Source organism: Moschus berezovskii, chromosome 18 (assembly GCF_049115385.1).
Source record: "Moschus berezovskii isolate FMDL1 chromosome 18, NW_MosBer_1.0, whole genome shotgun sequence".
NCBI classification, from domain to species: domain Eukaryota; kingdom Metazoa; phylum Chordata; class Mammalia; order Artiodactyla; family Moschidae; genus Moschus; species Moschus berezovskii.
In genome coordinates, this window is record NC_142477.1 from 8,025,792 (window position 1) to 8,041,547 (window position 15,756).

Below are 15,756 nucleotides of genomic sequence, written 5' to 3' on the forward strand. Positions count from 1 at the left end.
TGAATCATAAACAAGGCTAAGTACCGAAGAACTGATGCTTTCAAACTGTGGTGTTGGAGAAGCCTCTTGAGAGTCCCTTGGACTGCAAGGAGATCCAACCAGTCCATCCTAAAGGTAATCAGTCCTGAATATTCATTGGCAGGACTGATGATGAAGCTAAAGCTCCAATATCTTGGCCACTTGAGTGATGCAAAGGGCTGGCTTATTGAAAAAGACCCTGATGCTGGGAAAGATTGAGGGCAGGAAGGGAAGAGGGCAGCAGAGGATGAGATGGTTGGATGGAATCACCGACTCAATGGACATGAGTCTGAGTGAACTCCGGGAGATGGTGAAGGACAGGGAGGCCTGGCGTGCTGCAGTCCACGGGGTCACAGAGTCAGACACGACCAAGCGACTGAACAGCAGTGAATAAGGGATGATGATCAAGGCTGAATTGAAGGTGCACAGCTTAGTGAGGCGTCGGGCTGACTGCCCAGACATGAACTACGTCAGGCAGGACGGGACCCTCCGCTGGCATCGCAGAGACACGAAGAGACGCAGGGACTCCTGCAGGTTGCCCGGTGAGGGTGAGGCCCCTGCAGCTGGGGATCGGGGTCTGAAACTCGGCTGAGATTTGGATGAGAGACGCAGGTCTAGGGGGCAGTGGGGAAAGCCCAGGGTCTGGGGAGGGTCTCCACTGAGGGTGCCTAGACTGAGAGAAGGGGCCGGACAGAGCTCGTGAGGGCACCGAGGTGGGCAGGCGGGCAAAAGAAGAGATTAAGGGCAAAGTGAGCAGACAGGGAGCGAACGGAGAAACAGAAGAACTGGGGGCTAGCGTCAGTGACTGAGGGTGTCAGGGCCAGCCATCCACACAGGCTCGGGGTCTGCAGGAGAACGCGGTGAGGCCACGGAAGCTGAAGGGCCACACTCTGCATCTAGGACAACTTTTCATGAATGTGTTTTTCATAAAATGTGTGTTTTCCAGCCCAGAGGGGTGTAAAAGGTGGGAGGTGGGAGGGAGATTCAAGAGGGAGACCACATATGTATACATGGCTAATTCAGGTTGCTGTAAGGCAGAAATCAACCCAGTATTGTAAAGCAGTTACTCTTCAGTGAAACATAAACTGTTTCTTTAAAATGTGTGTTTTCAACCAAATCCCAAACAGATCTGTTTAGAGTTCAGTTGTGGACCCAACTCCATATCTAGTGAATCAGAAGGTTCCTAGGCAAAAGTCACACATTTTAGCATGCTTTCCAAGGAATTCTGAAGTTTTGGAACTGCAAGGTAATCTATGGGTTTTCCAGCTGGATGTTAAATACCAAGGAATGAAAGATGAGCTTGGAAAGGAGAAGACAGTTCTGGGCTCAGACTGTGTGTTGGAAAGGGGAAGCAATCGGAGTAATACATGATAGATCCAGACAAAAGCCAAAGCTCACATTTCACCAGAAATACTCTCTCCTCTAGAGGAAACACTTATTGCATTAAAATAGACCTTCCAGGAGATAGAAGAAGAGCCGCAGCTGCTCAGTTCCTTCCAGCTCCAGTAAAGACGTTTCAAGCATGAAGGTTGACATACAATGTGCTAAGGAGGTGAGTCCCTTTACTCTGTAGTCAAGAGGGGACCAAGGAGACTTCAGCAGGGGATTAAAATGAAGGTCACTGCTGGTGAAATCACCCCATGCACCACGGAAAGATGGTGACTCAAGGAGCACTTGGGACAAGCTACGGGCTTGAACTGTGGCAAGATGTGGCTGGTTCTGAAAGACTTTTTGGAGACAGAAGTCACAGTACATGGATTCAGGCAGCCATGGGAAAAAGGAGAGTGAGTTATCAGAGGAAGGAACACATTTGGAGGTGGACAGACTAATGGGTGGGGGAGGTCAGGAGTAAAGGATGATTCTTCCAGGCAAGAAAGTCACTATGTATTTTAATAAAGTTCTGGGAAACTCACAGGTTTGTATTTCAGGTGGGCGGGAGTAAGGCTTAGAGAGGTGGTTTCTCCTCAGATGGCTTGGCTTGATGATAAAATTAAATAGGGAATTCAAGGGGCAGGGAAGAATTTGCAGGAAGTCGGCAACCATCAAATTGTTGAAGTAAATCCACTGTGGTCTCACAGTGCTCCAACACGGCGCAGAATGAGACTTGAGAAGCAGAAGCTTTCATCCTTATGGAGGATACAAATCTCCATGTGTGGACAGGGAGACTTAACACACACACACACACTGTTCTACAAAATCACATCTCTTCTGATAAGAGCAAATCTTCCTGTGGGGATGAGTGTTCACGCCAGGGTTCCAATGGAGCCTCTTTTATTTAACTTCTTACATAACCTGGTTACATTGCAATATAATGAAGTTAGGCATGAGCAGCCTGGAAATTGACAACAGACTTGATGAGCTTGTAAACTACCCAACTGTTAACAAAACTGCAACGGTAGCTTTTCTGCTCGGTTCCTCTATCCAGATAAAACCAAGTTCACTCCTGGAAGCCTGGAGGGGCTTATCCCCCAGTGAAGACACCAAGGGGAACTGATAGAATGGACTAATTGACCCTGAGCGTGTTCCTTGCGGATGCTAATCAGCGATACACTTTGTATGTAGTATACGTGCCTTATGGAGTCAGGAAGGAGGCCATCCAGACAGCATCACTCTGGGAAGATCTCCTGGAGGAGGAAATGCTGATCCACTCCAGTACTATTGCCTGGAAAATCCCATGGACAAAGGCACCTGGTAGGCTACAGTCTATGGGGTCGCAAAGAGTCGGACATGACTTCACTTTCACTTTCACTTTCCCTGTGACACGGAGGGACTCCATCTCGTGTCAGTCAGGAGTTTGTGACAGAACACACACATGGAAGGATCGTTATCCCACTTTATAACCATTCTATTTATCTGCTTGTGTGATGAAACTATTAACTCAGTCTTCGGGTAATGACCTGAAAGTTTTCATGCCAAGGGAAGGCTTACAAGTCAATTGTTTTCATCTGTCAGTGAGGAAATAGCAATCATGTCGTTAATAATGATAATAATGATAATTGCTTTTATTGGACAGCATTATTTTCCCCTTAGTTTGTGTCACTCCAGATTTCTTTGACCTTAACATTTCATACATCATGAGAAATCAAATTCTTCAATACCGTGTCATAAAAGATATGATTGTACATTCTGGATATGTAGAGAAAACCTACTGAATCCAGACAGAGCAAGGAGCTGTGTGAATACGCCAGGTTTCATAACCAATTGGAGATTTATGCATCTTCAGATCCCTTGAAGATAAGAGAATCCAAAACCTGATGATCACGCACTTCAGTGATTCCTGATGTTCGTATTAAGGCAAAAAACCTATTTGTTCAGACAAAATCTTCTCTGGAAATCTCAGATGTAAGATGAAGGAGCGGAGCCGTTCTGCCCAGAGGCATGAGCAGTCATCCCCCGTCACTAGCGAGTGGACTCCTCACGGACCATGGGGCTGGGGGAGGTGGACCGTCTCCTTATCTTCCCACAGGAGCACTCAGGAGCTTTGCTCCCAGGGTACCAGTGTGGCAGCCACCTCGGCTGAGATGTCCTCAGCTCTGTGTCTCTGTCCTACACAGGCTCTTGACTCTCCTCTGACACAGTTAAGGGTCTCCTTCTTCCCCTCAAACCTGCCAGACCGCCTCAGGGCCCAGGCGTTTGTGTTCATTCCCTCAGCCGTGTCCGACTCTTCGTGACCCCACGGACTGCAGCACGCCAGGCCTCCCTGGCCCTCACCATCTCCCGGAGCTCACTCAAACTCATGTCCATTGAGTCGGTGATGCCATCCAACCATCTCATCCTCTGTCGTTCCCTTCTCCTCCTGCCCTCAATCTTTCCCTGCATCAGGGTCTTTTCCAATGAGTCAGCTCTTCGCATCAAGTGGCCAAGGTATTGGAGCTTTAGCTTCAGCATCAGTCCTGCCAATGAATATTCAGGGTTGATTTCCTTTAGGATGGACAGGTTTGATCTCCTTGCAGTCTAAGGGAGTCTCAGGAGTCTTTCCCAACTCCACAGTTCAGAAGCATCAGTTCTTTGGTGTTCAGCCTTCTTTATGGTCCAACTCTCACACCCACACAAGACTACGGGAAAAACCACAGCTTTGACATCTGTACCTTTGTTGGCGAAGTGATGTCTTTGTTTTTTAATACACTGCCTAGGTCTGTCATTGGAGAAGGAAATGGCAGCCCCCTCCAGTGTTCTTGCCTGGAGAGTCCCAGGGACGGGGGAGCCTGGTGGGCTGCCGTCTATGGGGTCGCACAGAGTCGGACACGACTGAAGCGGCTTGGCAGGCAGGCAGGTCTGTCATAGCTTCCCATGGCCCAGAACACAGTCCAAATTCATCGTGTGCTTCTGAAACCCACTCCGCTGCAGCTCCACTTTCCACCACGTCCCTGATGGTGCCAGCTGCAGCCTGGCCGGTGTGCTCACGGCTTCTGAGACCTGTTGTGTGCCCTGGGGAACACCCTCTGCTCGCACGCTCTACCCATCTTGAGCCAGGCCACCTTTCAGTCCAGTCCTGGTTCAGGCGGTAGGCCGCTGCAGCCTTTCCTCACTGACAGAGCCAACACCTTCTTCCTTTGATTCCTGTCTGGGTCCCTGGCATCAGCCCGTGCCTACTGCGGGAGCAGACATTACCTAGTTATTTGGATAGACAAAAGTTAACATGACAGATTCTCAGTTAGATATCGGTATGAGTTGAATTGGGGCTTCCCTGGTGGCTCGGCCATAAAGGATCCTCCACCTACAGTGCAGGAAATGTACAGTGCAGGAAGATCCCATGAAGAAGGCAACGTCACCACCTTCCAGCATTCTTGCATGGACAATCTCGCGGACAGAGGAGCCCAGTGGATTACGGCCCATGGGGTCGCCAAAGAGGCAGACACGACTTGGCGACTGAGCAGCAGAAACAGCCAGCTGCACTGTTCTCCCTGCACTCAACATCCAGATTCCCATGCTGACTTCCTAACCCTCATCAACATCCAGATTCCCATGCTGACTTCCTAACCCTCATCAACATCCAGATTCCCATGCTGACTTCCTAACCCTCATCACATCAGAAGGAGACCCTGTTTGGAAACTGAGTCCTTGCAGCTGTAACGAGTTGAAATGAGGTCACACTTGAGGATATATGAACCCTAAGCCAGTATGACTGGTGTCCTTGTGAAAAGTGGGATTGGGACCCAGAAATGCACATGGAGGGAAACCCACGTGAGGAGGAAGGCGGAAAGCAGGGTGATGCCGCTGAAGCCTAGGGGCCCCAGAGAAGACCCGGAACCTCCCGAGGGTAGGAGAGGCGCCTGGGGCGAGTCTCGCCTACAAGCTCAGCAGGAGCCAGCCCTGCCACGCCTCGACCTTGGCCTTCAGTCTCCAGACGGGGAGAGAAGCCAAGCCGTGTCCATCGTGCACGCCTCCCAGCCTGGACGCTTTGTTACAGCCGCCCCAGCAAACACAGCAAAGACTTTTCCAACTTGTTAATGGGAAAGGTGAAAAGAAAGCAGGGGGGCTCCTCGGAGGCAGATGTCAGGAGAAACAGGGTAGAGAGAGTAAGGTTCGAAGAGCCCCACGAGCTGGAGCCCGGACCTCTGGCTCGGAGCCGCTGGCCGCCGGCTCTGGCTCTCAAGGGGACACGCCCGTCTGGTTCTGTGAGGCCAGACTGGCCTCAGCTGACGCTGCAGGAACGAAGCAGCGCCACCAGGGTGAGGAGCGCCTGGGAGGGTGACGACAGTCACAGGAAGTGATCCGGGACAGGCTCCCTCCTTCCCGCAGGATCCGCATCCCCGCGCACACCACCACCGCCACACCGCCAAGCGTCCTCTGTGGGCAGAGTCTAACGGAAAGAAGCGAGCAACGCAGACACGGGCGTGCAGGCCTCAGCCTCACAGAGCCAGATGTAAGGGGGGATTCGGAGCTGAGATCCTGACCTTGAAGAACTAGGAGGTCCCTCTTGCCACTCCTTCCTGCCCCGCAGAGTGAGGAGGTGTGTGTGCGTGTTTCACCAGACCGTCACCCTCACCTTGGACACTTCGGAGATCAGGACAGCTGTCTCCTGCATCTCAGCAGCCCTCACAATACGTGCCTCTGCCCGGTTCTCACGCGGTTCCTCCACGAGTGCCTGTTGGGAGAATAAATGGAAGGAAGCGGCAGAAAGGAGGGCAGTCGGAGGGAGGAAGGGGCCAGGGCCCCGAGTTGCCTGCTGGTGGCCTCGAGACAGGATCGGCGGACCCAGGTGCAGGGGCTCCCTCGGGGTTCGGGAGGAGAGGCTGGGAAGGAGGTCGCATCCGGAGATCAGACAGTCCGTCTGTCCTGTCATGCTGTTGAACTGCGTGCTGAGGTTCTAATCCTGGCTCTATTACACACTGGCTAAGTGACCTTAGACACCACTTAGCCCAACCCTAGAGATAATGTCACACGGCCCTCAGCCTGTAAAGTGATCGCTGGCGCTCTCCCGCCGCCCGCCGCCTTGCTGATGACGCATCTGCTGGCACAGAGGTGTGGCTGCTGATAAAAGACGGCATGGGGCTCAAATTTTTCATTTTTCTGGCAATTCCTTTCCGACCACAGACTTATGTCTATGCCCTAACTCTCAACCTTAGGGCCCCAGCAGATTTGAGTCAGAGGCTTAACTACTGTACAGTTTTGCCTCTTTAGTGAAATCTGGGAAAGAGGGCTTAACCAATACCTTTGAAATTTTCCCGAGATAATTGACCAGGAGGCTGGGAGGCTGCATCTACGGCGCGGAGCCTCCTAGAGCCGCTGGACGGCCTTGGAGGGATGGAGACAGGCTGACGTCACTACAGGCTTAGCACAAAATTCACTTTCTCAGACATGCTCGCTTCAAAACTAAGATTCTTCTCGTCTAGCGTGTTTAACCCTGCTATGTGAAACTCCTCTTATAGTTGAATGGACAGAGTGGCCAATTTTAACCTCTGATAATAACCAGCATTGAGAAGAGTTCACATAAGGAACATAATACCCTACTGAACATTACACATTTTTGTTCTGGTTTTAATGAAGATGTTCTTGTTCTCTACAAAATTGAGGAGGGAGCAACTCTGGAGCTTCTTGTAAGATTTTTCTGCCTCCAAACTAAAGGATATATTGTGTCAGAAGTGAGCAGGGCTTCAACTAATGCACCCTGATGCTGTTTGGAGGGGGCCAGGTGCCCGTGGGTGGTGTTCTGAGCTGAACTGTGTTCCCTCAAAAGGCCTAACCCCTCAACACCTTGGAATACGACAGTGTTTGCAGATGGGCCTTTAAAGATGTGATTCTTTTAAAATGATGGAGAAGGAAACAGCAACCCACTGCAGTCTTCTTGCCTGGAGAATCCCTTGGACAGAGGAGCCTGGCAAGGTACAGTCAATGGGGTTGCAAAAATGAGCGACTATCATTCACTCATCTTTTAAAATGAGCTCCTTAGGGTGGCTCCTCATCCAATCTGACCAGTAATCCTGAAAGAGAGAAACCTGGACCTGCAGAGGACCAGCAGGAACAGAAAGTAAGCCATCTGCAAGCCAGGGGGAGAGAGCTCAAACCTGCCGACACCTTGACCTTGGACTTCTGGCCCCCAGAACTGTGAGAAGATACACTTCCCTTGTTGAAACCTCAGGCTGCAGGGTCTTGTGGTGGTGGCCGGAGCAGCTTAAGATAGGTGGCAGGATTCGGAAGGTCTCTTCCAAACTTGCTTCTGCCATCAGCTGCATCTGAGAGGCAGCGGTCACTGGCCAAGAGGGTGTTAATCCTCCCTTTCTTCAAAGAGAGGTTGGGGAGGACCGGCCCTCCGCCACAGGCCTCCATCCAGAGTGTGGGTCTCTCTGGCAAGCTTTGCGTCCATGCACAGATGGTCCCTTAGTAAAACACAACAATATTCCCTATGCAAGATGTTAAGCTCACCCACCTCTGACCATTGACGGCCATCCCAGATTGAATCAGGGGCTAGGATTAGCCTGCCAGTCACTCAGTTTATTGCCAAGAGGGTGGACCACAGGCCACGTGCTTTTGTATTGGAGGGCAAAGGGCGCCTGCAGCCAGCGGTGTGGGACGGTCTGTCTGGGACCTCGGAGCCTTCCTCAGATGGAGAGCATTAGGAGGGGCTCTGAGAGCAGGGGCTCGGGGAGGGCAGGCACGCAGGAGTCAGAGAACGGGACCTTCCTGACTTGGGGCTCTGCCCACAGTGGCCTCCTCCTCGGCCATGGGGTGCCGTGCTCCCCGGGCCAAGGATCCACTGTAGGAGTGTCCAGAGAAGAAAACCTGCCTCCTCCACTTGTTCCTACTTTCAGCGCCTCAATCCCACCTTGCATCCACACTCACTCGACACCCTCAAGGATGGCGTCACCTCGGGCGCCTGGGGCCTCTCTGCGATTTTCCTTGCCAGGACTGAAGAGCAGGGGGAGGTGTCAGACAGACAGACAGACACCCTGCACTCCGGAGAATCCCTGGGCGCCCTCACAGTGCATGGGACGTCCATGCACGAGTAGGCAAAGGTCCCCCTGGTCTGGGGCTTCTTAAGGCTCCCCCCTCAGACCGTTCGGGCTTCCCTGGTGGATCAATGGTAATGAATCTGCCTGCAATGAAGGAGACTCGGAGATGTGGTTCCATCCCTGGGTTGGGAAGATCCCCCTGGAGGAGAAAACGGCAACCCAGTCCAGTACTTTCGCCTGGGAAATCCTTCGCGCATTTATACCCTGGTTTTGCTCTTCTATGAGAATGGTCCTAGAAGATGCTGGTGATCTTTGTGTATCTTCAGAACTTTCTCGAAACTGTCTCCTGAACTCCTAAAGAATCCTCTGTGGGGTACTTTCGTTGAATGAATGCCTCTTAAATGAACAGATTTTTAACCAATAAGTCCGTGACTTCTGGTCCACACATTATGCGTGCAAGATGAAAATTTCTACCCAGACTGTTGTACGGACCTATATTTATCAATTGGTATTTTACAAAGGTATTTCTACCCTAAAGACTCTACCAGAAAACTACTAGAGCTAATCAATGATTACAGTAAAGTTGCAGGATATAAAATCAACACATAGAAATCCCTTGCATTCCTATACACTAATAATGAGAAAATAGAAAGAGAAATTAAGGAAACTATTCCATTCACTGTTGCAACGAAAACAATTAAATACTTAGGAATAGATCTACCTAAGGAAACAAAAGACTTGTACATAGAAAACTATAAAACACTAGTGAAAGTAATCAAAGAGGGCACTAATAGATGGAGAAATATACCGTGTTCGTGGATTGGAAGAATAAATATTGTAAAAATGAGTATACTACCCAAAGTAATTTATACATTCAATGCAATCCCTATCAAGCTACCAACAATATTTTTCACAGAATTAGAACAAATAATCTCACAATTTGTATGGAAATACAAAAAACCTCGAATAGCCAAAGCAATCTTGAGGAAGAAGAATGGAACTGGGGGAATTAACCTGCCGGACTTCAGGCTCTATTACAAAGCCACAGTCATCAAGACAGTATGGTACTGGCATAAAGACAGAAATATAGATCAATGGAACAAAATAGAAAGCCCAGAGATAAACCCACGCTCCTATGGACACCTTATCTTCGACAAAGGAGTCAAGAATATAAAATGGAGAAAAGACAGTCTCTTTAACAAGTGGTGCTGGGAAAACTGGTCAGCCACTTGTAAAAGAATGAAACTAGAACACTTCCTAACACCATACACCGAAATAAACTCAAAATGGATTAAAGATCTAAATGTAAGACCAGAAACTATAAAACTCCTAGAGGAGAACGTAGGCAAAACACTCTCCAACATAAATCACAGCAGGATCCTCCAAGACCCACCTCCCAGAATATTGGAAATAAAAGCAAAAATAAACAAATGGGACCTAATTAAAATCAAAAGCTTCTGCACAGCAAAGGAAACTCTAAGCAAGGTGAAAAGACAGCCTTCAGAATGGGAGAAAATAATAGCAAATGAAGCAACTGATAAAGGATTAATCTCCAAATTATACAAGCAGCTCCTGCAGCTTAATTCCAGAAAACTAAGTGACCCAATCAAAAAATGGGCCAAAGAACTAAACAGACATTTCTCCAAAGAAGACATAAAGATGGCTAACAAACACATGAAAAAATGCTCAACATCCCTCATCATCAGAGAAATGCAAATCAAAACCACAATGAGATACCATTTCACACCAGTCAGAATGGCTGCTATCCAAAAGTCTACATGCAATAAATGCTGGAGAGGGTGTGGAGAGAAGGGAACCCTCTTACACTGTTGGTGGGAATGCAAACTAGTACAGCCACTATGGAGACCAGTGTGGAGATTCCTCAGAAAACTGGAAATAGAACTGCCATTATGATCCAGCGACCACACTCCTGGGCATACACACCGAGGAAACCAGAATTGAAAGAGACACATGTACTCCAATGTTCATTGCAGCACTGTTTATAATAGCCAGGACATGGAAGCAACCTAGATGTCCATCTGCAGATGAATGGATAAGAAAGCTTTGGTACATATACACAATGGAGTATTTCTCAGCCATCAAAAAGAATGCATTTGAATCAGTTTTAATGAGGTGGATGAAATTGGAGCCAATTATACAGAGTGAAGTAAGCCAGAAAGAAGAACATCAATACTGTATATTAACGCATATATATGGAATTTAGAAAAATGGTAACCTGAACCCTGTATAAGAGACTGCAAAAGAGACATAGGCATTTAGAACAGTCTTTGGGACTCTGTGGGAGAGGGTGAAGGTGGAATGATTGGGGAGAATAGAATTGTAGCATGTATATTATCATAAGTGACCAGTCCAGGTTCGACGCATAAATTTTCCTCTGTTCATTTCTTTGCATTTGTGCTTTTTTAATAAAAATACTTTTTTAGAAAATTTAAAAAAAATAAAATAAAATTATTTTAATGAAAAATTATAAAAAAAAAAGGTATTTCTAGTAGGTAGGTTTTATCTTTAATAATATAAGCGATTGAGGGCTGAGAGGGACTCATGGGAGATGGACTACTCTTTGGTCTAAATTTCAAACATTTTGGAAAGAGCCCAACACAAATAAGCTATTTAGTATTTTCCTTCTTCCGTCGCTCACAAACCATTTTCTTTGAGGGTTTTACTAGCAAATCGTCTTTGGATTTGCTCAGATCTGAGGAATGTATTATCAGCTCTAAGCTATTATCTCATGTCCTTTCTGGTTTTTATTGTCAGTTGTCATTTGGAAGAATATGTGAAGTAAATTTATAACTAAGTTTAAAATATGTATTCATGTAGACCGATTTCTTAGGAAGAAAGATGCTGCTATAACCATAACTTAACATGATTACGTTTATAATTTAAAAATAACCATGATCAGTTGTTAAAGCATCAGTTTTAAAATGCACAGCTATGATAAAAATGAGACTCTAAAAAAGTTAATAATTCTTATCAAAGATTTTATTTTTTCTCGTAAGCCTACTCCTACTTAAACACTATATTATTAAAACTTAATATTTATGTGATAACAGTGCCCAAATCTGCAATTAAATATTTGGTTAATGACCCATGAATGAAAATAACAGTGGAATTCAACCAGGTGGATTTCATATATGTTCAGTTGGGACACATCCCCTTCAGAGCCCATCGGAAAGGGTGGCACAGTTTGGAGTCATTTGCTCTCGCAGAAAGAAAAGGGATGAAATCCTTCCATTATTTAGGAATTAGGGGTTAAGATCACAGTCTGGGGCATTGTAGCTTCCCTTTCTCTAATGTTCCATGACCTCAGAAAGCCTTCCTGTCACTAGTATGGAGGTTCAGGCACCTGGAGAAGCTGGGCTGGAGTTTTCCTGAAGGAGATGTACCAGTTCATTGCAAATATGAATCATAAAATGAGTCATAATAGGCAGCTGTCATCTGGCACACACACACACACACAAAAAAAAACTATTGAAAAATGAAATATTTTATTAGTTCATTTTTTAAATGAACTATTTAAAAATAGATGTGTATGAGGAAAAGGGTTGGAGGATATTAATCTCGAAGGGGCCCTGCCTGCATAACAGAACTAAGCCTCTGTTTGGCTAATAGGAGCCTCTGCCCTCCCCTCAGCCTTCCCGAGATGATCACCCTGTGTGTGCTGAGTGTTACAGTAACCATTACACACTCACAGTTAAAACGCAAACCTTACTACATGGCTGCTTTATACTGTAATGTCCTTATATAACACAAGTTCTTATCAGAGGTCTGCACTGCACTTGGCAAACAAGACGTTCTACCTTTTAAACAAATAATTCATTAGGTAATTAAATTCAAGTGAGATTACTCTAATTAAATACATACTGCTGTTGAATCATAATTTCTATGTGGTCTAGTTAAAGATGAACAATCTCTTATTCCCGATCCAAAAAAAAAAAATCTTTAAAAGAATTCCCTGGTGGCTGGGAAGACTAATTTATACTCACTGCACAGAGGTCATTTCAAGAAGAGAAACGCGCAGGACCTGGGGGTGGGGGTGGGGGTTCTCCCGTCTGGAGATTCCCAAAGTCCCGGCTGTTGGCCGTGACTTCTATGAAAGGGCTGCGGAACCCCGCGGGAAGTGGCAATGACCTTTCTCCAGCGCTGCGTCCCTGCGCGCGCGCCCACAGCCAGCCGGGCATCCGGGGCGCGAGCCTGAGGAAGGGTGCCCAGCGCCCACCAGGCCCCACGGCCAGAGCGCGCGGGAGGCCGGCGCTGGCCCAGGGAGCCCAGGATTCCAGCAAAATGAAAAGTCACTTTGTCCCCACGCCGAGCTGCACCCGACTCTCCCTCTAATAGCATTAGGAGCGGCCGCCACGGAGGCGCTCGGAGGGCGCAGGAGTCCCCGCTGGCTTTGATCTGCGCCTCTCGGCTGCCGAGAGCTGACAGTCCGCCCGGCTTTCATTTGTCAGACACGAGCTTCCGCGTGTTCCCGAGCAGGCAGCTACACCTGTACTTCGAGAATTTACATCGCCGTGCTCCGGGATGGCATTGATTTGGGACGGGTGAACTACAAACGCAAACTAATTAAAAACTGCATAATGGCGCCCTACAGGAACACGGGAGAAAAACAAATAAATACAAGTGCAGCTGGCGCGGGCGATCACACCTCTGCCCCGGAGCAACCGTCTGGTGGCATCAAATTATAAAGCCTGCAAACCCTCACACCGTCGCGGTGGATGGGGTTGGAGGCATAATGGAAATGATCTGGTTAATTAAGGGGAGGTTTATAAAATATTGACATGTGCGCACACGCATGTAATTCGCTTCCTCCGACACTCAGGCCGGGCCCCTGTGGTCCGTGTCTCCACCGGGGAAAAGGGAGGCCGGCTCAGGAGGCTCGCGGCGCCCGGGGCGCACTTCCCCCTCCATCCAGACACGCGCTCTCTTAGTGCGGGGCTTGGCCCCGAGCATCTGGCCGTCCCACCGCCCTTGCTGCAAGGCGATTTTTCTTCCCGGGTTTTTCTGGAATCTCCTCCGCCGGCCCCACTGGGCTTGTCGTGCGGAGGCAGGCGCGCACGTCTCGCCGCGGGGTCTCCGCAGTCCCGCGCACTCAGGACGTTTGCTGGGTGCTACTCTAGGCCGGGAGGCACCAGGGATAACCTTAGGTCGGGCTCCGCGTGGGTCTGGGCTTGGAGTCGCCGGGGCGCGCAGGCCCGGCCCCGAGGGGTCCAGGCCGAGGGGACTGCGGAATCGCCATAGCCCGACCAACCCGGCTGGCTCCGGGCTGGAGCCCTTGGGATCCAGGGTGAGAGCTGGACGCTCCTGAGAGGGTCTTGGCTGCCCAGGGACTGTTTGACACTCGCCTCGCTGTCGCTAAGCAGGGGTGGCTTTCCGGCTGGATCCTGCTGGAGAAAGGTCCTAAGTGCTGCCCAGGGTTTCATCCATCAGGGTGCAAGCTTTGGGGCGGGGGACTGGCCGCCGGGGCAGGGTGCCGCCAGGGTCAGACCGCCACCAGGGTCAGGCCGCCTGATCCGCCTCCGATCAGAGCTGCGGCCCCGCGAGGCTGCCCGGGTATCTGCAATCAAATACGGGCCGTTTGGAAAGGCAGGCAAGGAGGCCGAGGCGCCGCCTGCTGCGCCTGAGTCGGTCTAAGTGGCCCCTGCCTTGGCGACAGAGGCAGGTCCGTGAGGGCTCGGGGATTGGACTGGCTTCCCGGGAGCTTCCTGCTCTTCCTCAGAGACCTGGGTCCGCAAGGCTGGAGGTTTATTTCCGAGGGAATAAAATTGTAAATGAGGATGCCATTTGGTTGACTTAATCTCATTCTTATGTAAACAGAGGGTGCGGTGGGCAGGGATAGGGAAGGGAACTGGAGGAACTTTTATGGGGGCCTGGGGAAAGAAAAAGCACAGGATATGCTTCAGGTGGGTGATAGCAATTCCCTCCCGTTAGAAAACCTGCTCCCCCGCCACCCCCCAACTTTCCGCCTAGTTGGTTCACACGCTCATTGTTCATGCGTCACCCCGGGCCCGCCCTCTCCGGGTAAGCAGCCTGGGAACCTTTCACTCCGCCCACCAGAGTCACCTCCCTCCAGAGCCGCGTCTGCACACGCGGGCCCTGCACACACGTGGGTGTCTCCCGAGGCTCACATCCTAGCCGGGAGGGGCGCCGAGAGTCTGGGCTTTACAGCCAAAGGGAGCTCTGCGGGGTGATGGAAGCCAATCACCTCGGGTCCCTGAGGGGGTGGAGGTCCTTACTGAGCACTGGGCTCCCGGACCCAGCGTGCCAGAGCTCCGATTCGACCTCGCAGCGACCCCTAGGTCCGGCTTTGCACGGCTCTCAGGGCAGACCGGGCGGCAACAGGCTGGGGGAAGGCCCCGTCCCTGCAGCTCCCAGACCAGGTGTCCGGCCCGCCTGAGCCACCCCAGGGGAGGCGGCGATGGTGGCTGAGGTTCTGCAAAGCGGGGCTTTCTCCGCTCTCAGGCCCAGAGCAGCCGGGCTGGGAGCTGCCCAGCCAAAGGCAGGATAGCTGGAGCCCCACCGCCCACACCCCACAACCACAGCCTCTGATGCAGGACCAGGGTCATCTTGTGAATGGCCTGGATGTCCAGAAGCGCTGAGCTGCTGAGCTGCGCTGGCCTCTTGGGGAAAGTTCTGGCTCCATTAGCACTTGGTCAAGTCAGCCCCAAGGAGGTTTTGGGCAGAGGGCCACTCTCCTGGCTCAGGCACCCCGGGCCTTCCTGGGCTTTACTTCACCACTTGATGTTAAAAATGAGTAGAGGACCAGTGGCAAGATGCTGAACCATGAAGCTCTAGAACTTTCTCTGCTCCCCCTTGATGGTCCGACACAGATTTCTTAATTCCTTTTTTTTAAAATTTAATTCTTGTGTACATTGCTTCCAAGTTTTCCATGTGCAAGTTTTCGGGCTCCTCTGTACCCCTGTACCAAGGAGAAAGAAGAGAAGGGGTGGTTGCCAGACTCCATTAGGATGCTGTGCCTGGCCCTCGGGGAGGCCTACCTACAGGCGCCCTCAGGCACCCTGCCAGGGCTCCCTGGGGGCCAGTCCACAGGCCTTCTTAGTACCAGTTTCCCCAGAACCGCCTTATCCCCAGGCACCATTTCTGGTGGGCCCTTCCCACTCACCTCCCAGGTGCATTCAGGAACCCCAATCACTCCAGGACCAGAGAGGGGGTGAAGCAGACACAGCCAGAGGGGAGTGGCACTGCCCGGCCCTGGGGGTCAGGACAAGGCCGTCCTGTCTTCCTCCATCCTCCCCGGGCTGGGATGGCTAATGGTGTGATGGGCTCACACAGCTGCAGGTAGGGGTGGGAAGAAGGTGATTCATCC